General features: G+C 43.0%; 2 protein-coding genes across 3 annotated transcripts in view; both read right to left on the bottom strand.

Annotated features, from left to right (window-relative positions):
- Positions 1-21,944, bottom strand: part of PTPDC1 (protein tyrosine phosphatase domain containing 1) — a 150,155-nt gene extending 128,211 nt beyond the window's left edge. The window contains exon 1 of the mRNA XM_077452103.1: positions 21,818-21,944. The gene's annotated coding sequence lies outside the window, so the exon portion shown is untranslated. The remainder of the gene's footprint in view (positions 1-21,817) is intronic.
- Positions 1-21,946, bottom strand: part of BOD1 (biorientation of chromosomes in cell division 1) — a 31,322-nt gene extending 9,376 nt beyond the window's left edge. The window contains exons 1-2 of one of the 2 annotated variants that reach the window (XM_077452104.1): positions 21,818-21,946; positions 449-520 (exon numbers count right to left, since the gene is read on the bottom strand). The gene's annotated coding sequence lies outside the window, so the exon portion shown is untranslated. The remainder of the gene's footprint in view (positions 1-448; positions 521-21,817) is intronic. The other variant, XM_077452105.1, reaches the window with a different exon arrangement.
- Between the last annotated feature and the right edge of the window lie 5,554 nt (positions 21,947-27,500).

Raw genomic sequence — 27,500 nt, 5'->3', positions numbered from 1 at the left:
GAGTCGCCCCTGTGTGAACCGGCACTAAGAAGAAGAAAGAATTTACCATCTTCAGAAGGAAACATTTTTTAGGCACTTTCATTTTAGAGAAAGAATAAGCCTAACAATACAAGCAGCAGCACTGAATGCGTACCTGCCCCCCCATACATTCCTATGGGCCACCAAGACCACCCAAAAACAGACTGGCCATTAGGAATATATAGTAAGTGAAGAGAGTGGCGACATGCCAATACTGACACAAAATGTCAGAGCATTGTACGGTCAGAGATGCCCAATGTTTGGGCAAAGTGGGGGCAATGAAAGCTTCTGCAGGTTAGTTCAGGAACCACTAGGTGCTGGTTTTACACACACCCATCAGCACCTTGGCATCTATTGTTAAAGTGACATAGCCGCTTGAAATAAAGAGCAGAAATTAAAACATATATAAATTGGCAGGGTACCTACTCACCTGTATAAGATATCTGTGACTGCAGCAGTGTGCACTGGAGTGTGCGATGGGCTCCAGGAATTATGCTGCAATCTGGAAGAGAGTGGGGACAAATGACTGCACAGAAGCGGCACCCACAGCTCTGGTGCAGAGAAGTCAATTGCTTGTTTGCAGAAATCTATTCATACACAGGCAGCTCACGAGAAGAGAGGAGAAAAATGCAGACAACATCTCTATCCTTGTATTGGTTGAGATTTTCAAAATAAGAAGGGATGTAGCATCTCAATAAGCTTACAAATACCTTAAAGTTAGAAAGTGTGGTATGCGTTAGACTCGTGTTTTAAAGAAACAAATTAAAACTAGAATACATACATATCAACAGGGTCCTCACCAATAAACAGGGTGACCACAGTATATGTTGGTTTCACAACTGACAAATTAATTATAACCACATGGTCAAATTGCTTCTGGTTTGTACAAACCCAATGTCGGTATGTGCTCATCACGGAAACAGCTTGAGCTTCTTTTGTATTATCCTCATGCACAATGTTGACATATTCTATGCCTTCTACATTACTCCACCATTTACAATTTGAACACTGCAGAGCAATAGGTAGTATACAGCCACATTTAAAGTGATTATAAACTTTTTTTCCTTGTTTAATATTAAATAAGTTATACTTACCTGCTCTATGTAATGGTTTTGCACAGAGCAGCCCCAATCCTCCTCTTTTCAGATAACCCACCAGCGCGCCTCTGGCCCCCCGCTGAGTGGCCACCATAGCAAGCGGCTTACTATTGGGGCATTCGTGTAGGCTCAGGTGTCTCATGAAAGTGTTTGCAGCATCCAGCTAATCTGAGTATTGCCCCCCAGTTCCATATGAAGCGCGGGAGCCCATTTCATATTTATTCATGTAGGCTCACTCCCAAGCCAACTCTGTGTGTCCATAGATACACAGAGAACAGCTTATCCCTGCCCCCTGCTCCCCCCTCACTGGCTGTGAATGACAGCAGCAGGAGTCAATGGCTCCTTCTGCTGTCTTTGAGCCAATGAGGAGAGAGGGAGAACTGCTGCTCTCGTGCACAGCTCTGGATCAGTGTTGCCAACTGTCAGTATTTTTACTGGCACCCAGTAAAATAAATGCGCACTATTCTCCTGCCAGTAAATGCCAGTGACAGGAAAAGGTTGCCAGTAAAAGATATGGCTGTGACACTCCACCATCTGAGAGCCTGCTACAGTGCGTTCGGGCAGTGCCAGTGGGGTGTGGGTGCCTGAGTGTGTTGTGTGATGTCATGGTGCAAGGAAGCCGAGTGGAGCAGCCAGAGCCTTATGTGTGGGTCTGCTGGACAAGAGCAAGACCAGCTGGGAGTGGGACTGTGCTGAGTGGACTGGACTAAAGGGACCACCTGGCGTGGAGAGAGGCTGTCACTGTGACTCAGGAGGGGACATGTTGTGTTGGTGAGGTGTCAGCATCATCTGCGCTGCTGCCCACTGCTGTCAGTATCACTGTGAGAGTCGATTTCATGTGTGTGTGCCTGCCCATTCTAATTTTTTGCTACTGACTTACTATATCTCTATGTCTATTTTTTTTTTTGCCTTAAAGATCCACCTTAAATCACATTGTTAATTGCATATTGCACTGGCTTGTAGCCCAAATACTGAAATTTGCACATAAAAATTCGATTTTTTTAACTTTTGTAAATGGCAGTAAAAACTCGGCTGTGCCAAATGCTCTTCATAATTTTTCTATTTTAGTATATACATTGCAAAGCACAGGTGCCATAAAATATACAGTCTGGCTGTATTCTTTGTATCTGGAAGCAATGTAACTCCAGTGTGCATGCTTCTGTTAGGCAGGAAAGGCCAATATTCATTCATTTCTTACATGTGTAGTTCTCCTGGGAAACCAGTACAGCAACAGGGTTCCTTGAGGTTTAGATTAATAAAAAGTTAATATAAAGTTTACATCAACTAAGGCCCGGTTCACACTGGTACGACAGGACTGTTGCACGACTGTCAATCCGACTTTGCCCTGCGACATCAGTCCTACTTCAATCCGACTTGAATGAACAGGATACGATTTTGCTCCCACTTTGAGATAGTCCGACTTGTCCTTTGACCAATCAAAATAATGCCAGTGCGACATAAAATCCCATTTCCTGCTGCTGTGATGACCACGTCTGATGTCACAAGTTGGATGGTTAGGACGAGGATCCGACTACCGATATTAAATGGGTCTGAAAATGGACCAAAGTAGTGTAGGAACCTTTTTCAAAGTCGGACCAGTTAAGATGGCTCTATTAGGGAAGCATTGATTTGTACAAGTCATGCGAGATGTGCTCCCAAAGTCGGAGTGTAGGTCGCATCAATGTGAACCAGGTCTAAATAGAAACTTTTTTTTTGCCACATCAGGAGAAAAACCTCAATGACCATCAATATGACCAGCACTGGATTCTGAATCCAAATTTTCCCAGGTACAAGATGTGCATAGCATTTCTATGTTCTTTTTTCTTACATGGGTTTCCACTACACATATTCAAAAATAAAAGAAACAAAGTTGCAGGAAAAAAAAAAAAAAAAAATGTATGGATGAAGGCATAAGCAGAGGCACCCGGAAGACAGTGAGTTATTAGTTCCAATGGTACTGAAAGATGCTGTTAAAAAGAACCAGAATACTGGCACTTCATGAAAGGAAAATTTTATTACACAGCGTGTATTTTCCAGTGCTGCAAATAGGTTGCGTCATGCCGTTCCCATATAGTAATGGGCAACCTCATCAATGCAAGTTGGACAAGTTTGTTTTTTTACGGTGATCTTAAAACCCTACTGCACTTTAAAGGCTCTCCTGCTTTCGCCCTGGCCCTCTTCTATGAGTTTCTCAGGGGCTACAACTTTTTTTTTTTTTTTACCCCCCAAGAACAACATTTAAGATCATGATTAGCCTGCCAAAATCATCACCCTCCAACAAGTTTCCCTTAACCAATGAGCTTAGTAAAAGGGATTCCCATAGGACTAAACCCATGGCTTAGGTGAAACTAAATAGACCGTACATCCGTTGCATCCTGAAAATGTAACTACGTGGTCTGGTTTCTAGTTCTGCAGCGCAATATATACACCGTGTTGTGTACACAGTTCATAGTAAAATAAACCCAGAGGTAGCGATGAGCACGAGAGACCATATCCAGCCACATGACAGAGGTGAGTAAGCCATAAAGCAAGCAGAATGTTTGCTGAGCAGAATTTGTTGCCAGGTGATGGAGAATTACAGATTGCCGTCTTGCAACACTCTACTCTTGGCTGCTGTGCATTCTTTGTACCTATGATGTAACCAAATCCGTGAATAAAAACAAACGAATGAGAAAAAAAAAACAGCACAATGTCATCTGTTTACCAGTTATGCAGCAGAGCAACTGAACCGATCGCTGGGTTCACTGCAAGTATACAGTCTAAGCTAAACAGGGTCTCCTATGGCCCCCCAGATGTTCAGGAACTACAATTCCCATTATGTCTAGTCTGTGAATGTCAGAGGTTTACAATGCCTTATGGGACGTGTGGTTCTGCAACAGCTGGAGGGCCGTAGTTTGGAGATGTTTGGGGATCCCTGAGCTAAAGGAATGGCTTCTGTCAAATGCGGCCTTTTCCATTCAAACATTTCTCAAACACGAGGTCAAAGGCGAAAAGCAGTCATTGACAAAAAAGTTGTGTTTGACCTTTTGACCTACTCTGCCTCCAATCTAAATGCCCCTCAACAGATCCTGCTGCATCAAAAAAAACCTATACTCACATTAGTTGGATGAAGCATCGGTGTGGTGCTGCATCTGTTCCCAACAGGCTCCAATACCGAGAACTGAGCAATCAAACACCACTTATAGCATAGTTCTCAATTTTTAGGCTGCAGAGAGCTGGTGACCGCCAGTCACCAGCTCTCTTCTCTGCCCCTCCAGTGCACACTGAATCGCTGGGCTGTGAAGGGGGAGGGAGCAGCTGGCTCAGGCTCTCAGCGGGTCAGCCAGCTGCCAATCCAGGCATCTGGGTGGATCCCGACCATATGGTTGAGATCTTTTCAGAGCCTTTACTGGCTCTGTCATGTCAGCCGACAGTGTGTAAAAATTAGCTTCAGATAATCTAATGCATTTCACTCTCCAATGGGCTTGATTATAGGAGGTACCAATACGATTAGGCCTGTGAGGGTGAAACATGTTAGAGGGGGGCATGGTCTGCCAGGAAATTATCTGAAGCTGAATTTAATATGAATGATTACTTGGCTAAATATTTTATTGGAAGATGTGCACTGAGCTAGACGAGCTAAATTTGGAGCACCGGCACCTTGTCATAGTTTTGGAGTTGTTAGGTGGTATAGAGCTTAGAGTAGTACTTTTTCATGGGATCGCCCCTCCACACACTGAGATACAAAGGTGTCAGAACACATAGTGTATCAGAACCAGCAATAGCTTTTTCACAATTTAAGCTACAGTAGTTTTTCTATTGGTCAGACTGTACAGGTCAACCTTTGCTCCCCAAATCCATCAATTTGACTTGGCCACCCATGACCCTGTTGCCATTTGTCCTTCCTTGGACCAGTTTTGATAGATCCTGACCACTGCAGTCCGGGAACATCCCACAAGAGCTGCATTTTTAGAATCCTTATGCCTGCCCATGCCTTTATTTTTCTGCTTTCAACCCATCAACAGTATGTTCATTTGCTGTCTAATATATCCCCCCCCCCCCCTTTCAGATGCCATTGTAATGAAAGATTCAATGTTATTCACTTTATTGGTCAGTGGTTATAACCTTATGACCGAAAAAAAGTGTGTGTGTGTGTGTGTGTGTGTGTGTGTGTGTGTGTGTGTGTGTGTGTGTGTAATCTTAAAATCAGGGGAAAATCGTGGGTGCGCGTTATATGCCGTTCTCCACTGATTGTGAACGGAGTGAGTGCCTCCGAAACACACATTTTTACTCGGCTCCTCGCACAGTCACGCCCTATGATGGACATAACACAGGGACTGGGCGTGACTGTGAGCGGAGCCGAGAGGAGCCAAGCCTAGCCGAGTACACATTCTGCTATGTGTATAATCGGTGGCGCTCGGCTCCACTAACAGTCAAGCCATTTGACCTGTGTTATGTCCATCATAGGTCGGGACTGCGAGAGGAGCCGAGATACACAGGACATCTGGCTCTGTAGCTTAGTGGCGCCATATTTAAACTGGAAGGCTGCAATGACAAGGCTATGACACTGGACAAGGCTGTAGATGGACACTGATAAGGCTGCACTGATGGGCATTTAAATGCAAGTTTTCCTTAAACCTTAAAAGACTCCTAAAAGTTTTTTTCCTTACAATTCCCTCCTAAACTTGGGATGTGTGTTATACACCGATAAATACGTAAACAAATAACTGCACCATGGTAAACCATAAAACCTCAAATATATAAACGATATCCCTGCTGCTAAAGCAATATCTGCGATAAAAACCACAATGTGCCAAGAATCAAGATTTTCAAAGCGGTAAACACTAGATATCAAATATGAAACTCATCAATAATGCTCAAAAAACAATTCAAAGTTCCTATTGGTGCCACAAAATTATATATAAAGTGCAGAAGCATTTCAGAAGTTTCATATTTGATATCTAATGCTTACCGTTTTGAACATCTTTATTGCATTCACTTGTTTATATTTACTTGTGAGCCTCAAGTTCTGAGAAATAAGCTGTATATGCATGCATGGGTAACCACTGATACACAGGAGCATTGGCGTTTACACAAGTATTGCTGTGTACAGCCATTCACTTTTATTGCCAGCTATACGTGCCACCTGCTCCTCCCCGGGTGCAGGAAAGCACCAGGAATTTTACATTTGAGGCCGTATACCGTACACCACAGATATTAATGTGAAAGCAGTCACTGTCTTGATGTGGAAAAAAAAAGGAAATCAGACAAGATCCTCATGAGACATCATACTCGGTTCATCTTCTGTATGACATGGTGACAAAAATCAAATAGTTTTAATAAAGGAGATTTTTAAAGCAGCTCATTACCAGATACAACAGATGACTGCTGTGATCCTCTTATCTCCAACCTAGAGACCTGCTCTAATGAACGGACCTTGATCCATCTGCAAAGCTATAACACACCATAACAGGATGAGGCTTGCAAATGATTAGGTCAAAAGGAACCAAAGTACTGCTGCTAAGAATAAAAGGATTTTCAGTAATTAGCAATATGACAATATAGAGCAAATTTTCCACAGATGTCTATATATCTTACAGTATACAGGAATACTTAGCATGGAAAATAAATATATATATTTATACACACACACACACACACACACACCATTTTCTTGCTCCAGCAAGGTTCCCGACATGCAACTGGTCCTGCGGAGCCCCCTTTCTAAGATGATCCCACACAACTACCTCCTCCATGTACAATTCAGGGAAAATATCACTGCATTGTACATGCTGACAAACAGGAAAAAAAACGCCCAGAGGAAAAAAAAATAAAAATAAAAAGGGATGGAGCTGGCCAAAGTGGTCATTAGGTAAGGTAGATAAAGAATGCAGCCTCTTCATCTCCACCTAGATTTAAACAGCACTGCAGTGGGATGGGGGCGAGGAGGTCCACTACAATTCTTTAAATTGTAAATTATAATATAAATTTATGGCACTCCTGAGAGGTGTACTTTTACATACAGTCTGGCTTTACATGTATTTTAATTGCAACCAGTAGCAAAATTTGTTTTGATATCAGCCCTCCGCATAGCAGCTTTAAGAATGCAAATAGTGGAGGCCAGCTCTAAAAGCCTATCAGTCTCTGCTACAGTGTATATGAACCAAAAAGGACACTGATAGAAGGAGAAGGCGGAGTGATGGCTCATCAGTGTGCAGCTGCTCCTTCAATTTGCAATGAGCAGTCTCCACCGTAGTGGACTAAAGCCGCTGCAATGCTGTTCAGCCAGGCTTGTGATCAAGGTAAAAAATTTTTTAAAAAATTTAAAAAAAAAGCGCTTTGCATTTTGGCCGATGCAAAAGCAGATATACAGTATGTGTATTACAACTATGTATCTACATGCATCTTTGCTTCAGGACCATTCACAAGGACGGCTGCTGGCAAGAATCCGATTCTTGACAACTGAAAAACTACCTACCTGAACATTCTGTGTGTAAACAGCCATAGCAAGATTTGTACCCAATTTCTGTTTGGATGGATGGTTACCTGCAATTAGGGGCTCCGATATGCCCAGGACACAGTTTGTAGCAGGGTACAGCAGTTCTGGACGCACACAAATTGGGCACAGCTAATTGTCCATTTTGTATTTGACTATAGCAGAGGGTGCTGCAGACGTGGCGTTCAGCTGCGTATGAATGTGCAGTACAGCTGCCTATCTGATTAAAACAATGACTGGATACAATGTGACCCTTGGGAAATGCTCAAATACCAGAATACTCCGTAATTCTTTGCTATTGTAAAACACAAAAAAGGTGTTCCAAAAGAGCAAGTTCCAACTGTCATTTTCCAGAGCAGCTTTGAAAATGAATGAAACGTGTAAATTTGTTGCTAAGGGACATTATATAGAATGTATGTCCTATACATAGATACAGGAGACCTTATGTTTTAAAACAGCCAAAATAAAAATCAATGGATATTACAAGGCTTACATTAATGACAGGTATGTGTTTCACCAGGTCACATACACACATCATCAATATGGCAGTTTTGTAGTTTATACCGCCTGCACCCGTTACCATATGGCTTCCCTGCCCATCTGACCAGCAGTGAAAAGGCTTTCAGAATGTGAACCTAATCCCATCAGCCACCCTTGTTCCAGACATGACACCATCTAATCAAAGCTTATTCCCAGGCAGCCACCGAAGCCCAATTGGTTTTGTATCCCTAGGCTTGACTTAAAGCCTGAGATTCCGTTCACTGATCATGGGCTTTACACAGCCAGGGACCAGAACTTGGTTTGCAAATCTAATGAACATTTCTTTTAAATCCTTTCATTAGAAGCCTGCACAACGCAACAAATCGAGTTAAGCCCCATACACACTAATTTTTTCTGCAGAGCTTTTCCTTCAGATTTACCAAAACCATATAATAAGAGGTCAAACCTTAGGAGTTTCAATTCGTATGCTATCAGGCAGGCCCTTGTACTACATGGTTTTGGTAAACCTGAAGGAAAAAAAAAATCAGCAGAAAAAACTGATAGTGTGTATGGGGCTTCACACTTTTAATCACTGCAAAATTAAAAACTGAAATTTCACCTTTATCTTGCTATCTTATTGAAAATGGTAACTCGACTATTAATAGAAATGATATTTTCCATATATTCTGAACCATCATTGCAGCGTTTACCTTAAAGGTCCATTCACACTAGCACGATATGCTGAAGTGCATTAACCACTTAAGGACCGCCGAATGTAAATGTACGTCGGCACAATGGCACCGACAGGCACAAGCACGTACATGTACGTGCTTGCCTTCCAGAGGGTGGGGGGGTCCGCTGGCTGCGGCGGTCCGTTTCGCTTCAGGAGCGATCCAGGATGAGGAGATGGCCATTGGTTTCTGGCCATCCCCTCTCGATTGCTCCTGGCGAATGAGAAGCTTCCCCCGCCTGTGTAGTGTAAACACAGGCAGGGAGGAAGTGATGTCACTCTCCTCGGGCGGTCTTTTTGACCGGACGGTGAGGAGAACAGAGAAAGTAAGTGCACCAACGCTACACTGACATGTAGGTAAATCACCCCCGATCGCCGCCCCCCCTCTCAGTAACAGTGTCACTGATTGCAGTGATCATTTATTTACTGATCACTGCATTTATTGTCAGTTGTGACAGTAAAAAGTGTCAGGGCAATTAGTGTTAGGTCCAGGGTAGCCCCCTACCCTCCCGTAATCAAGGTTTAACCCCCTGATTGCCCCTACAGTTAACCCTTTCACCAGCGATCACCGTATAAGTGTCACTGGTGACACTGGATAGCCAGTTAGTTATTTAGGTTCCCCGTCAGGTTTTTATATATAGCGTCCGGGACCCCCATATAAAACCTAATAAAGGTTTTAACCCCCTGATTGCCCCTAGTTAACCCTTTCACCCCCTTTTGCCAGTCACTAAGCAATCGTTTTTCTGATCGCTGCATTAGTGTCACTGGTGCCGCTAGGTAGCTAGTTATTTTTTATGTTCACCGCCAGGTTTTTATAGTGTTAGGTACCCCCATATACTACCCAATAAAGGTTTTAACCCCCTGATTGCCCCTAGTTAAGCCTTTCACCAGTGATCACCATATAGATGTGTTACGGGTGACTCTGGTTAGTTAGTTTGCTTTTTATAGCATCAGGGCACCCACCATTTATTACCCAATAAAGGTTTAACCCCCTGATTACCCAGCAGGTGATATCAATTAGGTTTTAGGGTCAGGGTCTGCGTCGCCCCAGGCAGCGCTAGGTTAGTGCCAGTACCGCTAACACCCACTCGCAAAGCATACACCTCCCATAGTGGTATAGAATCTGAACAGATCAATATCTGATCAGATCTATACTAGCGTCCCCAGCAGTTTAGGGTTCCAAAAAACGCATTGTTAGCAGGATCAGCCCAGATACCTGCGTTTTGCCCCTCCGCCCAGCCCACCCAAGTCAGTATCGATCGATCATTGTCACTTACAAAACACTAAACACATAACTGCAGCATTCGCAGAGTCAGGCCTGATCCCTGCGATCACCAACAGTTTTTTTTGGTAGCGTTTTATATTTAAATCCTGAAGGCGGTGCTTGGTTTTCGGGGTCCTGTACACAGCTAGGCTCCCAAAAAGTCCCCCACATGTGGTATCCCCGTACTCGGGAGAAGCAGCAGAATTTATTATGGGGTGCAATTTCACTTATGCCCATAGCATGTGTGAGCAATATATAAATAGCTTGGGGTGTCTACTTTCCAAAATGAGGTCATTTGGGGGGGTTTTGTGCTATTTTGGCGTTTTATGGCTTTCGAAACTGATAGGTAGTGAGGAGTGAAATCATAAATTTGCACCCTTAGAAATCCTGAAGGCAGTGATTGGTTTTCAGGGTGCCGTACGCGGCTAGACTCCCAAAAAGTCCCACATATGTGGTATCCCCGTACTCAAGAGAAGCAGCAGAATATATTTTGGGGTGCAATTCCACATACAACTATGGCATGTGTGAGCAATATATCATTTAGTGACAACTTTTTGTAAACTTTTTTTTGTGTCATTATTCAATCACTTGGGACAAAAAAAACAAAAAAAAAAAAAAAAATTATTCAATGGGCTCAACATGCCCCTCAGCAATTTCCTTGGGGTGCCTACTTTCCAAAATGGGGTCATTTGGGGGGAGGGGGGGGGGGTTTGTACTGCCCTGCCATTTTAGCTCCTCAAGAAATGAGATAGGCAGTCATAAATTAAAAGCTGTGTAAATTCCAGAAAATGTACTCTAGTTTGTAGACGCTATAACTTATGCGCAAACCAATAAATATACGCTTGACAATTTTTTTTTTTTTTACTAAAGACATGTGGCTGAATAAATTTTGGCCTAAATGTATGACTAAAATTGAGTTTATTCGATTTTTCTTATAACAAAAAGTAGAAAATATCTTTTTTTTTTTTTTTTTTTTAATTTTCAGTCTTTCCTTTTATATCGTAAAAAATAAATAATCGCAGAGGCAATCAAATACCATCAAAAGAAAGCTCTATTTGTGGGTAGAAAAGGACATTGCATGACCGCGCAATTACCAGTTAAAGCAGTGCAGTGCGATATTGTAAAAAGACCTCCGGTCCTTAGGCTGACAATTGGTCCGGGGCTTAAGTGGTTAAATGCACAAGTGTTAATGCCCATTGTGCTGTGCATTAGGCCCCTTTCACACCGGGGCGGTGGGTGCGTCAGCGGTAAAGCGAAGCTTTACCATCAATTTTGCAGCGCTATTCGGCCGCTAGCGGCCGAGAAAGGGTTAATGCCACCGCATAGCGCTACTGCAACAGCATTATAGCCGCACTGCCCCATTGATTTCAATGTGCAGGAGCGCTGAAGGAGCGGTGTATACACCGCTCTAAAAGATGCTGCTAGCAGGACTTAAGCGTCCTGCCAGCGCACCGCTCCAGTATGAAAGCCTTTGGGGCTTTCAAAATGGAGACAGCAGTGGCTAATTTAGGGCGCTTTGCAGACGCTATTTTTAGTAACTAAGTAACAAATATGTCATAAAAACCCCTTGATAATGTCCTATTGGACTAAACACATCGGGGAGGAGACACTAGTGCTGACGTCAGATCACTGTCCAATACCGAGTCGGCAGTGCCACCCATTGTCATAGGTTTTTACGACTCATTTTATTTTGCCTTTTAACATACAAATCCAATAACTACTACACTATGGAGACTTCATCTGGCTCCCGGTGTGCTTTATTTACTATGGCTACATCTGGATGGTGCGAGTTGCTGAACAGCCTTCCCTATAACAGATGGCAGATTTGCACGGAGTGTGCTGTAACGGCAGCCAGCTTTGCCGAGGAGTGTCCCTTTCACAGGGGTGCGTGGATGATTCTGGAGCATTGTACTGGATCACCTCTTCACTTTTCAAGTCAGCACCAATTTTTTGTGCACATCTTTGCACTGAACCAATAAGTTTATATTGCTGATCCTATCATGGGACTGTGCATTTAAATCTATATTTTTCACTATATTATTTTTTTTTTTATTGTTGATTGCAATTCAAGAATGGACGTCTATATATATTTTTTTACACTCTAACACTTTTTTGGACTTATTTCAATGTGCTGTCCATTTACAACACAGTAGTCACATTTTATCACTGTTCATTTACTTTTGGCGCTACACTTTTTCTTAACATACTTACCTGCTCTGTGCAGTGTGCCCCCATAGCAAGCAGATTTCTATTGGGGCACCCGAGTAGGCTCGCTCCCAAGCTGCTGCCATGCGTGTCTATTCACGCACAGAGCGTGGCTCAGCCCGGCCCCCAATCGCTCCAGTTGCGGTCTCAGTCAACGATGGGGGGACCCAGGAGAGCCAAGACGCTCGTGCATATCGCATCAGGATCAGGTACGTTTTGGGTGAGCTGGGGGCACAATGAAGGTTTTTTTTACTTTCATGCATAAAATGCATGAAGTTAAAAAGCCTTTAGCATTTACAACCATTTTAAGCTACATTGCATTATTTATAGCATCCCAATCATTTGAATGGGCTGCCTAATACAATACAACAGACCACAATGCAGCACACTAGTGTGTGGGATACATGTTGCCTACACCTATAGCGAGGACATTAACCAACTTTGGTCAAAACTGCACAGTAAGTTTTTATCTACAGATGTCCCCTTATCTGCATAGGCAGCTTTTCGGTGAACTATGCCTTTAAGCATCGGTCATGCGACACTTCAGCCCCAAGTCTTCCGTTTCCTTCCTGCTTGGGTCCTTCTTATGTCTACAATACGTGGACACTTCACACTGGATGGCCACCGGCAGAGTCCTCTCATAAGAGAGAAGAGGCTGACGTTATCACAGGGAGGCAGTAGGGGATTGGTGGTCTTGGGGCACCACTGCATCCCTGGATCTGGCACTGGCAATGGACCTGAATGGGGGGCTTAGGTGAGGTTTGCTATTTTCACTGGGTGTGGTAAAGTAAAAAAAAAAAAACTGTGTGCCTAGGTTAGAAGGGGTGCGAAGGAGAAGTGGTAAAGTTAGTTCGTTTTATCCCAGAGTGGGGCTTTGAACTTGAAGTTTCTGACTGTTTGCATTACAAAAATATATATACTGTAGTCCAAATCCTTCATTCCCGTCATCGGTTAGATGCACATAAATGGATTTCAACAACGGAGTCACCCCAGCTCTAGCCTGGCCAGGAAGCTTGATCTTGGTATTCCCAAATTCCGACAAGACTAAACAAACATTATATTCTGAATACACCAGGTGGAACCCACTTTTCTATGCTGACTGGAGTTTAGATTTAACAATTAAACTATGTACCTGAAGAGCAAGAATAGTAATCTGAGCAACATGAGCTTGTCAATTGCAGTGACTTTTAGAACCAGGTCACAGGACCTAAAATTAGAAACCAAGCACACAGGTAATGCGAGTTGCAATGTAATAATATATGTCATGCCCCAAGAAATGCACGCTTTCCAAAATACAATGGATTTCTACAACTAGTAGACTATTTTTTCCAAAGCTTTGTAAAATATACCAATAAACAATACCTAGAAAATTCCAACCAAATGACATCTCTCTAGTAGTGTACATAGAATGCACCAGGATCCTGACACGCAGGTGGCTTTGCGACAACTAAAAGGAAAGAAAGGGAATAGGGAACAACAATTTCATACACAATTACAGGCTGATAAGCTTGTGTATATGGCCATTTTGGGTTGCTCTCTCCCATGCGTTTTCGATTTTTGAAAGGATTTTGAATTTGTAAACCCCAGTACACGCGGTCGGACATTCCCGACAACAAAATCCGTCAGATTTTTGTTTAGATGGATTTTGTCCGAAACTGGTGTTGCATACACATGGGCGGACAAAGTTGTCGGAAAATGCGATCATTCGGAACGTGATGACGTTTGTTACGACGGGACTACGTTGCGGCTAGTAGCCAATAGCTTTGGTCTCGTAATTTGATCCGAGCATGTGTGGCACTTTGTCCGATCAGAATTCTCTACAAATGATCGGAAAAAGTCAGATCGGATTTTGTCAGAAAATTTGAGGTCCCGCTCTCAAATTTATTCCGTCAGAAATTCTGATGGAAAAAGCCCACACACGATCAGATTTTCCGACAATATAATCCGATCGGACCTTTTCCGTCGGAATTTCCGACCGTGTGTACGGGGGCTAATAGGATATTTTATTGAAACGTTGACAGGCATCTATGATGGAACTCATCATAAAGCATGCAGTTTGCATGTTCTATATTGCTGTGTTCCAACTGTTTTTATACTCCTATAGAAATGCACTACATCTTAAAGCGGTACTCCAAAAAAAAAAAAAAAAAAAAATAGTGACTTCAAGATCACGGATAGAGATATATGTGCACGGAGTGATGGTAGCATCTTCTCTTTCAATATAGAGCAGTACATCTGTGAATTTGTGACGTCATCAATGTTATGTAGCTTCCCGACACCAGCAGCACTCATGCAGCCCCACAGATGGACACTTCCACCACCATGTAGGCACCAGTACAGAGTACAGAGTCCCAGTAGTCTTTTTTCAGCATGGGCCCTGGCAAATTCTAGGCAGGCTTTTCTGTGCATGGACTTTAGTAAGGGCTTCCTTTGTGGACGACACCCATACATGCCACTCATCTGCAGTGTACGCCACATTGTTTCCCATAACAAAATCACCCCAGTTTGACTTCTACTTCTTTAGCTACCTGCAGCGATCTTGCATGGGGATTTTCTTTAACCCCTCTTATGGGAAGATGCTCCTGTGGAGGTGTTAACTCCCGTGGATGTCCTGGACTTGTCTGTGAGATGTTTGCAGTTCCATCTTTGTTAAAATTTTGTATCACTTTTGCTACAGTATTCTGACTGATAACTAAAGATTTGCTGATCCTCTTGTAGCTTTCACCTTTCTTATGTAAAGAAATTATTTTAGTTCTTTCCTGTGCCTTGTGACATTTCTCTTCCATGTGGTGCCATTGCTGACATGACATGGGAAGGGGTTTTCTTTGTTTAGTAATGGCCTTTTATAATCAGCTGTCTGCTGGACACCTGTTTAATGAATAATTAGACTCACCTGTACTTGAATTCTTGTTATTTTGTCTACGGACCTGGTCACACTGGTCGCACCGACATACGCTCCATCTTTGAGAGCACATGTCGCATGACCTGTACAAATCAATGGTTCCCTATGAGAGCCGTCTTAACTGGTCTGACACAAGTCGGTTCGACATTAGAAAAGGTTCCTGCACTACTTTTGTCTGTTTTTAGCCCTTTCAATATCAGTAAAGTCAGATCAAAGTTGGATCCTCGTCCTAACCATCTGACATGTGACATCCGACATGGTAATTACAGCATCAGGAAAAAGTATTTTTCCTAGCAAATTCTTCAAGACCATGTTGCGAAAATGAATACACCCCAATGAAAGTCTTCAGAGCAAAGCTATATTTGAGGCCGGGTCCACCGACTGTCATCCTACTTTGCTCTGTGATACCAGTCCTACTTCCATCCAACTTGAATGAACAGGATAAGATTTTGCTCCCACTTTGAGAGATAGTCCGAATTGTCCTTTGACCAATCAAAACAAACCCAGTGTGACAAATTCCTTTTTTTGTGTGCAAATTAACAAATCTTGGTTGTGTGTGTGTGTGTGTGTGTCATTTGATAATCAATTTCTTCTGACAGGAACAAATCAATCTATAGTTGGCAACTCATTCAATCAATCAATATGCCACACATGGGGAAGTGGATTTCAATCAATAGTTGAGATATGATTGCAAGTTATCTATCACATCTCTGTTTCCACCATGTAATCTCATTATCTTATCAATCTAAATACAATCATATTCATAAACAAAGCATGCTAGTTCTACCAATCAGCACAAAACAAACGATAATTTTCTGCCCCGGTTGCTCTGATTTGATTGAATCAGAATAGAGTGTACTGATGTCAGCGGGGGATTCTCAGCCCATCCCGCTTAGGCTGTCAGAACGGGAGAGGAGAGCCGCTGGTCACGTGAGCTCCGCTAGCGAATATGGTATAGAACAGGTTCTTTTCAAGAAGGCACATATACACGACACTTAGCATTATGGAAGACAGGGGATTGCCTGATAATCACTAACTAGGTTTAAAACCACTTTAAAGTGTAAACCCTCACATATACCCAGTGATGTGAACAGCCTCAGATGATACACAGAGATTAAACAAATCTCCCTACATACATTTTACATGTATATCTGCTTTATATATACTGTTTAGAAAGTGCACATCCTGCACTGTGAAAGGAGTCTTGGATTAAACTGGGAGACAGCTGATTGGGTGGGGGTGTGTACCTTTCCTCCAGATAGGCAGAGAATTTCAGAGCTGTCCTGTGAGTAAAGCAGCTTTCTACTCACCTATATATAGCACCCACCCTGGCACAAAATTCAGGCTGGTTTCATCACATGTGTGGGAGAACTTGTCAGAAGTTATCAGGCTGATTAACAGAAAAACGGAGTAGGAGAAGGCCACAGGACATAGTGCTTTGAAGAGAGATAAGAAAACACTGCAGATATATGTGCCCAGCTCAAATTTTATAAATCGGGTTTACGTCCACTTTAGCTTACAAGGGACTGTGTAAAGCAATAAAGCCCGATTGGCCGACAAGGCCATCCTTTGATCTCCCTGAATTACAGTAGTAACTAGTGGAATATAATAGTGAAAAGTAACTAGTGGAATATGAAAATTATTATGATTTCAATAAAATGTTAACTTGATTTTTTTTCTGTTTGACTGGAATTTCATTTTAACCAAAAATCACTGGTTTCCTCAAAGTAAATAAGAGCCGTTCTCAGAACGACAAGACCATATTATGTTCTTTGCCCATTATTCCTCCATAGCAAGAAAGTATGAGGAGTTGGGCTATAAAGTGTTCACCCCTTGGTGTAGGGTCCCAGCCCTGTTGAGAAAACTCTACCCTGAAGCAATAAACATGTGCTGACGCAAGGAGGAGGAGGGCACTACCCTGTAAAAAGCTGGCCATTTATTGGTCTCAAGTCAGGGAGACTATAAAACATCTGACCGATTTTGACGAGTGGTAGATCCAGAAAAGGTATTTATTGCACCACCCTGACCTTTCTAGGAAACAATATAAAAACTATGTTTGTCCACTTGTTGAATGCTGCTTGAGCCTCTGTACAGCTACTATAGAAGAAGGAGACCCCCCCCCCCCTTCACTCTCCTTGTGGCTTAATAAAATTGCAGAAAGTCCCTCCATGGAAAACATTGGTGCCTCGATCTGGGGCAAGGAGGAGAAATTCAGCAGTAGGTGGCTCTACCGGACCCGCTTTACCTGCTCAAGGAAAAACAAGTCGATCATGCATTTTTCATCCCCCCCTCCCTTCTCTAATCCCCCCCCCCCCTTCATTATTTTTCTCTCTTGTCAATATTGTCCCGTTTGGTACCATGTTGACAGTTTGTTTTTTGTGTTAGAGCCGGTTCACACAGCGGGCGATGCGAGGCGACACGACTCGCCTCGCCTCGCTCTCGCAAGTCGCCCCCGTTCTGTACAATGGAACCGTTCTGAGAGGAGCGACTCGAGTCGCTCCGACTCAGAAAAAAGGTTCCTGTACTACTTTTGGGCGACCTCGGGGCGACTTGCATTGACTTCTATACAGAAGTAATTTGCAAGTCGCCGCTGAGGCCACGGCAGGTCGCGGCGAGGCAAGTCGGAGTCGCCTCGCCTCGCCTGCAGTGTGAACCGGCCCTTATACATTTTTTTTTAAACAATTCAGATGGGATGCATACTTTATTTAGCCATTTATCCATGCTGTTTCTGAATGTCGATTTTACATTTAATTTTATGGAAAAGAAAGATTTTCTTCTGGTTTATTCTGCCATATTGTCTTTGAAACGGCTTAGGTTGAATTATGTAACCACATCTGAAGCATTCCTATCTGTATCTAAAATTGTAAAAGAGTGAAAAAATAATAATTAAGAGCTATTTTACCTGTGTCTAGCATGCACTCCACATCCTTCAGGTGCTGGTATATCTGCACACTTTCACCACAACAGTAACATGAAGGCTGCTACTAACAACTACCTCTTCTCACGAAAGCGGGTTACCTACATTTGATATGTTTTTATGGTGAATAAAATATGGGTTTATGAGATTTGCATACCATTTTTATGCAGATTTTACACAGCATCCCAACTTTTTTGGAAATGGGGTTGTATTTATTTTGGACCTTTGTTTTCTATAGGTTTACCTACTTATAGATTCTCAAACACCTGGTGCTAGGAGTAATAGGTACAACTGCTCAATGCTGAAATAGGTCTCTATCAGATGGGCAGTTGGGATGACCTGTGGAATGCACTGCGACTGGAAGGAAAGAGACTGATATCAGCACAGTGAAGATTTCTGTAGACCCTGACCTGGAGTGAAGAAAGGGTGCATGGCTCCTGTGGTTTGCAGTGTGCAGGCACTGACACAGGAAGAACTTGGCTGCGTAGCAGAGTGGTGGGAGAGCATTGGGACATCCCCTAGGCAATGCTCTCCCACCAGAAATGAGCGGCCCCAATCAGCTCCTCAGGCTCTCTCCAACCAGTTCTTGCAGTTCTGCACACATCTATGTCAGGGCTGGGATCGGCCCTTCCTTCTCTGAGTTGGCCGCTCAGCTGTTGGCCAATTGCCAGCTCCTGTCTCTCCACATTTACTCAACTGTTGATGATATCCTGCTAGTCAGTCCTGCCTACTTAAGCCGTCAAGTCCAGAGGAGCTCTGCCTTCCCTTGGTCAACATCACTGAGACGCTCTCCTGCATTCCTGTTAAAAGACTTGCTTGGCCAACATCCCTTCTGGCTCCAGATCCTGCTTGCCATTTTACTACACTCATCTCCGGCTCCCTGACGATTGGCTTGTCTGACTATCCGTTCCGGTTCCTGAACCCTGGCTAATGTTTTGACTACGTTTGTTTGATTTACTTTTATTATTAAACAAGTGCGATTTAACTGTACTTCTGTCTCAGTCCGACTTCATGGTTTCTGACAATCAGTTTCCATAGTCAGGAAGCTAATAGGCTTAGAGAGTCATGCCATCAGCGGAGGCATTGGGGGCTGGATAGGGACAGCCAAAGGGCCGGATGTGGCCCTGGAGCCTCAATTAGCCCAGATCTGCTCTGAAGTAGCCCTGCTTAAAAAAAAGACTGGTCTAGTGCAAGCTGCCGCCAGTTCAGTCTTCATCAAAACTAAAAGAAAATGCATTATGAGTGAAACTGCAGGCTAGGCATAATGTTTAAATAAAAATGTGTGTCATTCATGTGACTGCTCACACTATTGGAATTATAAACGTCTCATACAACCAACTTCCATTCACTCACCAACATGTTCAGACTGCTACCTGATACTGGCTTACATTATAAGAGATCAGTGTGATTCTATCTGTGGAGAGCAGAGTGTCAAAGATTTTACAGAAGATCAGCCAAGAGGCTTTGCTAAAGGTAAAAATACATAACCCACTAAAGCTAATGCTGCAGCTATAGGCGACATCAGCACTGCATGCATATAAAATACACAAGATACAGCAGTAAGTTCACCAAGGCCTCACATAATTTACACAGCTGATGCTAAGGCCTGACCTACTTTATATATTATATGGTATGAGGGGAAAAGAATGCAAGCTAAAATGAGAGGAGATTAAACATGCAACCATTCCATGCATTTTATACTGCATTTTTTGCAAAACATATAGCGAGTCTATGCCCAAATGGCACATACGAGACCCCCCCACAATGTATAGTTGATCCCTCCAGGTGTTATTAAGCACCCAGACCCAAGAAAATAGAGCACTCCGCTAAACTGCAACCGGCTCTTGTGGGATTTTTTTTTCTCGTTTTTGGTTCCATAGATTCAATGGATCAAAAAAAAAAAAAAAAACGTGTATTGAAAAACGCAAAATGCACCTGGAATATGCAAACCTCAGCCTGCATGGGTGTGAACCAGGCCTTATGCTACTTTCACACTGATCAGTTTCTCTTCTGTTTTTCCATAAAAAGCGGAAGAAAAAAGCATGACTACTAAAGTGATTGTAAACAATCTCCTTATAAAAACAACCCATTCAGTTTAAAATAGAAATGAAAGGCAAAAGCAGTTTTGTATAGATATAAAAAGACAAAAAAATAAAAATAAATAAAAACAATTATAAAAATACCCTTTTTTTTTTTTATAAGTGATCATATTCCCTCTGTTCCCAGCTGCATAAGAGCTGGGTGAGGAGAAGCAGCAGCACACTGAACATTGCAGTGAATGGCTGCGTGGTGCCAGGACAAGTCTGATCATTGGAGGAGAGCAGGCCGAGTTCCCAGCATAGCTAGAGAACTGACCACAGTGTGTTCTCCTGCTTAGTGTGATCAGATTTAGGAAAGCAGAGGGACTGGCAGGAACACCAGGGATTTCACACAAAAGGAAGCAATACAAAGAGAACAGGATACTTTCTCACACAAGTACATGATACTGCAGGCACATATCAGGAATATGAAGTTTTGGGGTAACAAACCCTTTAAATCTTATGGAAGGTTTCACACTGGTCTGTTGTGGGTCTGTTGCATTTTTCAAAGTCCTGCAAGCTGCATTTTGGTGTATGTTTGGTGTGGTAAAAAATAAAATAAAAAAAAAAAACACACACACACACACACACACACACACACACACACACACACCTCTCCATTAAAATGAACACACAATGCATCAAAAACAAGGCAAAAAATGCATTAAAGTCACCTGTAGTTGGGGTTTTAATGGGTTTTTTTTTAAGTTTTTTTGAGTCACATGATTTGTTTTTTTTTTTTCATAGGTGCAAATGCACTGGAAATGCATATGCGTTTTTACTGCATTTTTGCAATAGAGTGGTGTGAAAGTAGCCTTATACTTGAAGTGCATAGGTTTTACTGCAAAAAACAGCTGCAATAGAGCCTTCTGCATGCAGGATGGGGGGATCAGAAGTAATTGCCTGAAAACTTGTTCAAGGTCACCAACTACACAGATAGCAAAGCTGGGCATAAGATGACAGCCCTGGAGCTCAAAAAAACTTTACATACAGCCAAGCAATGACAGCATTGATACTTCTGTCCTCCCAGGTTCCCTTTGAGTACTGTAATGGCACACTATTAATTGACTTTTAAAAACACACAAAGCTATAAAAAAAATCCCTTGATACATGAGACAAACAGAAACAATCTCTGATTCAGCCTGAATCTCGCCCTTTAATGGTGGCCATACACATACACTGATCGAATATAAGAATGATTGAGGGAAAACTAACTGTGTCAATAGAATTTGAGCAAAAAACAATTGGTCTGCTCGGTCTGGATAGAAAATCCAAATTATAGGAAAGATGACAGATCGATAGGACCGCTAAGTGTATGGCACATTAAGTTATCTTTTTGATCTTCCAACTGTATTTGTTTTCTGGACTGTAAATCTATCGATGAGACGATTGTATATAAAATTGTTCCCTGTATGGCCACCAGGGGGTTCAAGGAGAAAAAGAAAAGCTTGCCAAAGCTCTCAGTTTCAGGTTACTAACATTGAACGGAGAACAGAGAAGTTCAGAAAATAAAAAGACATTCAAAGTTAGCAACTAGTTGAGTAATTAATGAAATAAAATGGTATAGTAAATACAAGGCATCAAATGGCTCACTAGTGTTTTCCGTTTGAGGACTACCTACAATATACAAAGAAATAAAGCAAGCTCTTACCTATCACCAGGGACAGCGTCCAGCAGTGACAAGGACAGGCAGCTCAGGAGACATTCCGCTTTCTATCAGAGTTCCCGGTAGTCAAAGCAACAGCTCAGCCCCCAGCAGGACAGAAGCGTCTTACTCTGCCTGGTGTCAACAGAAGAAAAAGGCAGTTCAGATTACCTCCGGGGACGTGTACAATCAATCCTCATTACAGCCCAACCTGTATCCATAAACAGATTTACTGTGCACAGGAGACGTCACATCAAGGAAACCTGCCACACACCTTCCTCTTACTTTCATAATAAAATAAAAAAATTCACATCAAACTGATCAGATCAGTAGAGTTATAGCAACTGACATTTTATATAAGGAATTAATCTGTAAATGGGGGGGATGATCGCATCCCATCTCAGCATCTAAGGGCTCATTTACACTTGCGGTTGGAGGGGCAGAAGAAACAGGCAGTTGAGCTGTAGTTTTACTGCCCTCCCCAAGAGAATACGGCGGCCGGACGAAGTTTCACTATTTAGACCAGAATATGGGCAGCAGTCAATGAGTGGTCTGGCTAATCTGCATACAACTTACTCTCTTGCCGCCCATTTAATAATATGCACCCATGGGAGTCAGAGCTTTCTGCGCTTAGAGCATGCTCATTGCACACTCCCAGCACAGTGAACAAGCTCTCAAAGACAGCTCTTGGTCCCTACTAATTAATGGGTCGGCTCTTGATCATTTGACCGACGTGACAGCCAATCACAATGGTCATGAGATCATCCAACCAAAAGCAGGTGTAGTTTCAGAGCATATGGCTTTCAGTTTTACATCTTTTGCCCTATGCTTTGCTACGTTTTAGACTGGGGGTCGTCAACCAGTCGATCGCCGTCCACCTGCCGACCCCAGGCAGGTGGCAGGTAGACCGTGAACAGGTTCCTGCGCCGCAGACCCCCGCCTTCTAAGTGCGGGTCCTTGTCTCTCCTCCCAGCCTCCTTCTCTCCGCTCCCCAGACTCCTCCGCCACTTTCATCAGTGAACAGTGAAGACCGGGAGGAAACACAGCTTAGGATGGAGCGCGGGAGGAGCAGCTGGCCAAATTAACTTTTTATGTTAATCTGCAGGCGATTGGTTGCTAGGCCCCAAGCAACCAATCACCAGCTTGCTAATATAAAAAAAGTCACTCTGCCAGCTCCCACCCTCTGTCCAATCCCTGCACCCAGAGCGCAACGCACTCCTGATCCCTGCACCCAGAGCGCAACGCACTCCTGATCCCTGCATGATGCACCTCTCTTGAAGGTTGCCTATCCCTGTTTTAAACAAAACAGGGCCTGGGGGTACTCAGAGAAAGTGGGAGTAGAATAAACTCCATATCATAAGGCCCATTGTGATTTCAGCAAGAGAACAAGAAGCCCTATTGTGATATCAGCAGGGTAAAATAAACTCCATATCATTGGTGGTGGTAAAAATAAGCCCCATCATTGGTGTTGGCAGGAGTAATCTAAAGTTCCATATCGTTGGTGTCAATTACTGAAAATAAACCCAATCACTGCAGTCAGTGGGAGCAAAATTAACCCTGTATTTTTGGTATGAGTACTTGAACACACAGCCTCTTACTGGAACCATGCTGTGACTAGAGGGCACATTGAATTTTTTTGGCCAAGATAAGATAAAATGCCAAGGTTTGTGACAGGTTTACTTTAATCATACACCCCAAGTATATCATGGTCAAACATTAACATTTTGCATTTACACCAACTATATGACCACACTGTACTGTATTACGTCATCCATATGGTCATCATTACACTTATTTCCTGTATCTAGCTAAGGGTGGCCAATTAATGGCAATAATCAGTATGTATGTTTGCCCCTACTGGGGTTACGTAATAAGGACCCCCAGAGCTCAGAAGCAATTGTTACTGTACAGAGACTTTTCCTGGTGATGAAGAGGTCCCATCTATGTACACCTAGCACATCAATATTGTGGTAAGTGGAGTACTGACTGATATCTACCTGCATATTACTTAAAAGAGAGATCATTATCCATGGCCACTCTAATTTCTTAATCATGATCCTCTGGGGCGGGGAAGGAATAGTACAACTGGTTTTCTATATATACACATACTCATTGGATGGCCACATAGGAGGTGGAGCAAAATCTTCTCAAACAGAAACAGAGCAATAAAATTCAGAGGCTCTAACTCTTCTCTATCCTCCTCAAAAGTACGTTGACTGATGTCTGTATTTCAGTTTACCTTAAGCTGGCCTTAGACCTGTAGAATTCTGTTCGAAAGATTCAGTTTTTCAGAACGTTCATTTGATTATCTAAGAGCAAAAGGGGATGATTCAATCAGCTTTAAACCAAAATAAAATAAAAATTGAAGAACAAGAATAGAAACGTTTTGTTGAATCGAATGGGTACAATCGAATTTCTAAACATTTAATTTGCTCCTGGCAAAGAAAAATAGTAACTGGTCTTATGCACATGCTAGTTAAAATGGAATGCCTGCTTAAAGTGATATTAAAGTTTCTCTATTTTTTTTAAATATCAAATAAATCATACTTACCTGCTCTGTGCAATGTTTTTGCACATAGCAGCCCCGATCCTCTTCTAGGGTCCTCCACCAATGCTCATGGCTCCTCCTGCAGCTTTCTGTGAGGTGGGGGGGGGGGGAGGTGTTACCCTTGCGGGGGTCGCTCCCGAACCCTACTATGTGCGTATATTCATAAAGTGTGGGTCGGACCTGCCCCCCAGCTCCCCTCTCACTGGATTTGATTAACAGCTGCAGGAGCAGATGGCAGTGAGGAGGGAGAGAGCATCACTGCTGCTCTTGGGTACATTGTATGATCGAGATCGGGTATGTATTGCACCTAACATTTTTTTGACCTTAATGTAGAAAAAAAAAAACTTTTAGCCTTTCCAACCACTTTAACACTAGGATTAAAAATGTCCCCACCTCCCTCTTGCTACCTTTGTATTCATGCAATCCACAGCATGGCTTCCCTATGTCAGTGAGCAGCAGATGCAGGGGGAAGGAGGAAGCTCTTGACAACAGCTGTGGATTCCAGAAGCAGGAATATCACCTATAGGCTCCCATGTCCCAGCCAATGTCAGCGCTCTATCCTCTTCCCTGCAGCCGCCGTTAACCGACTCAGGGAAGTCGGTACTGCAGATCACGTGACTGGACTAGAGCGGGCTGAAAACAGGTTATTATACACAAAAGTGAGTACACCCCTCAGATTTTTGTAAATATTTTATTATATCTTTTCATGTAACAACACTGAAGAAATGATACTTTGTTACAATGTAAAAGTAGTGAGTGTACAGCTTATATAACAGTATAAATTTTCTGTCCCTTCAAAATAACTCAACACACAGCTATTAAAGTGGATGTAAACCCACTCTCATCCTTTCTAAACTACTGCAATATTGGTTATCTAGAAGGATATACATGCCTCCTGCATGTATACTTATCTGTCAAATGTCTCCCCTCTGTCTGCTATGAGACCCAAAAAAAGTGCAGATTTTGTGGGTGGGTCTGTTGTCTGGAGCTCAGTGGGCGGAGTCGTGATGTTAGTAGACTCCCTGCCCACCTCTACACTCCCCTTATCAACATGCATTTTCTCCTGTTTATTTCTTGCACTGAACTTCTGCTATGATCACCAACATCCAGTCAAAACCCAGAAAAGTCCCCACATGACTTCAGCATGCCCAATCATGCTGAGGTATGGAACAGCCAATCCTTGCAGAGCAGCAGAAGAAAGGAGTGGGGGTAGGAATTCAAAAATAAAGCATGTCTCTTAGGCTAGTGCACGAGATATGTAAATCACCTGTCACTCACAGCAAGGGGGAGGATTTGACAAAGGTTCTCTGTTTGTCAAGATTTATCTCACTGAACAATAAGAGGATTGCTCAGAGATGGAATAACTGTGTGGCAAGACTGGACTCAAATGATAGGAAATCTTATACTCTACATTATGACATCAATAAATAAATAATAATTCGGGTCCACTTTAAATGTCTAAACTGCTGGCAACAAAAGTGAGTACACCCCTAAATGAAAATGTCCAAATTGGGCCCAAAGTGTGAATAATTTGTGTGATCACCATTATTTTCCAACATTGCCTTAACCCTCTTGGGCATGGAGTTCACCAGAGCTTCACCTCTTCCACTCCTCCGTGGTGACATCACGGAGCTGGTGGATGTTAGAGACCTTGCTCTCCACCTTCGGTTTGAGGATGCCCCACAGATGCTCAATAGGGTTTAGGTCTGGAGACATGCTTGGCCAGTCCATCACCTTTACCCTCGGCTTCTTTAGCAAGGCAGCATTTGTCTTGAGGTGTGTTGGAATACTGCCCTGCAGCCCATTCGCCGAAGGGAGAGGATCATGCTCTGCTTCAGTATGTCACAGTACATGTTGGCATTCATGGTTCCCTCGTTTAACTGTAGCTACCAAGTGACAGCAGCACTCATGCAACCCCAGACCATGACATTCCCACCACCATGCTTGACTGTAGGAAAGACACACTTGACTTTGTACTCCTCACCTGGTTGCCACCACACACGCTTGACATCATCTGAACCAAATAAGTTTATCTTGGTCTCATCAGACCACAGGACATGGTTCCAGTAAGCCATGTCCTTAGTCTGCTTGTCTTCAGCAAACTGTTTGCGGGCTTTCTTGTGCATCATCTTTAGAAGAGGCTTCCTACTGGGATGACAGCCATGCAGACCAATTTGATAAAGTATGCGGCGTATGGGCTGAGCACTGGCAGGCTGACCCCCCCACCCCTTCAACCTATGCCACATGACACAAGGGAGAGAAAATGGCTAATTGGGCCCAATTTAGACATTTTCACTTAGGGGTGTACTCACTTGTTGCCAGCAGTTTAGACATTAATGGCTGTGTGTCAAGTTATTTTGAGGGGACAGCAAATGTACAATTATACAAGCTGTACACTCACTACTTTACATTGTAGCAAAGTGTAATTTCTTCTGTGTTGTCACATTAAAAGATATAATAAAATATTTACAAAAATGGTGAGGAGAGTACTCACTTTTGTAAGATACTGTAATTAGTGTTACGCAGGAATTCTACTTTACATGAAGTTAGTAAGTAAAGAATCTGGAAGTAGAATGTTCCTTCTGCAAAAATCGAGACATTGATATGGTATTCTGTCAAAAAGTAGTTTGAAATTAGTAGAGTCCATCGAGTGATTTTTATACTTTTTGTTCAAATGAAATTCTACAGGTCTAACACTGGGCTTTAGAGAAAATATTTCCACTGATGACAAAGACAGCAATAAAAACCAAACAGATCCCTTCCTTAAAGTGATAAAGGCAGAAGGTTTTTATAGCTTATGCATTAAGATAAAAAGCCTTCTGTGTGAAGAAGCCCCCCTAATACTTGCCTGAGCCCAATCTCTATCCAGCAACGTACACAAGTGCCTCAGCCCTCCAGGACTCTCCCTCCTGATTAACACAGTGGCGACATCATTGGCTCCCACTGCAGTCAAAGGCAGTTAGCCATTCGAAGGAGAGAGAGAGAGGGGGGGGGGAGGAGAGGGGGGGGGGGGGGAGAGAGGGGGGGGGGGGGAGAGAGGGGGGGGGGGAGAGAGAGAGGAGGGGGGGGAGAGAGAGAGAGAGAGAGAGGAGAGGAGAGAGAGGAGGGGGGGGGAGAGGGGGATCCTACTCCAGGTAAGGA

Source organism: Lithobates pipiens, unplaced genomic scaffold (genome assembly GCF_037356315.1).
Source record: "Lithobates pipiens isolate NorthernLeopardFrog02 unplaced genomic scaffold, aLitPip1_a1.2 Scaffold_23, whole genome shotgun sequence".
Taxonomy (NCBI): Eukaryota; Metazoa; Chordata; class Amphibia; order Anura; family Ranidae; genus Lithobates; species Lithobates pipiens.
The sequence above is the reverse complement of the archived record's forward strand: the minus strand, read 5'-3'. Positions and strand labels throughout refer to the sequence as shown.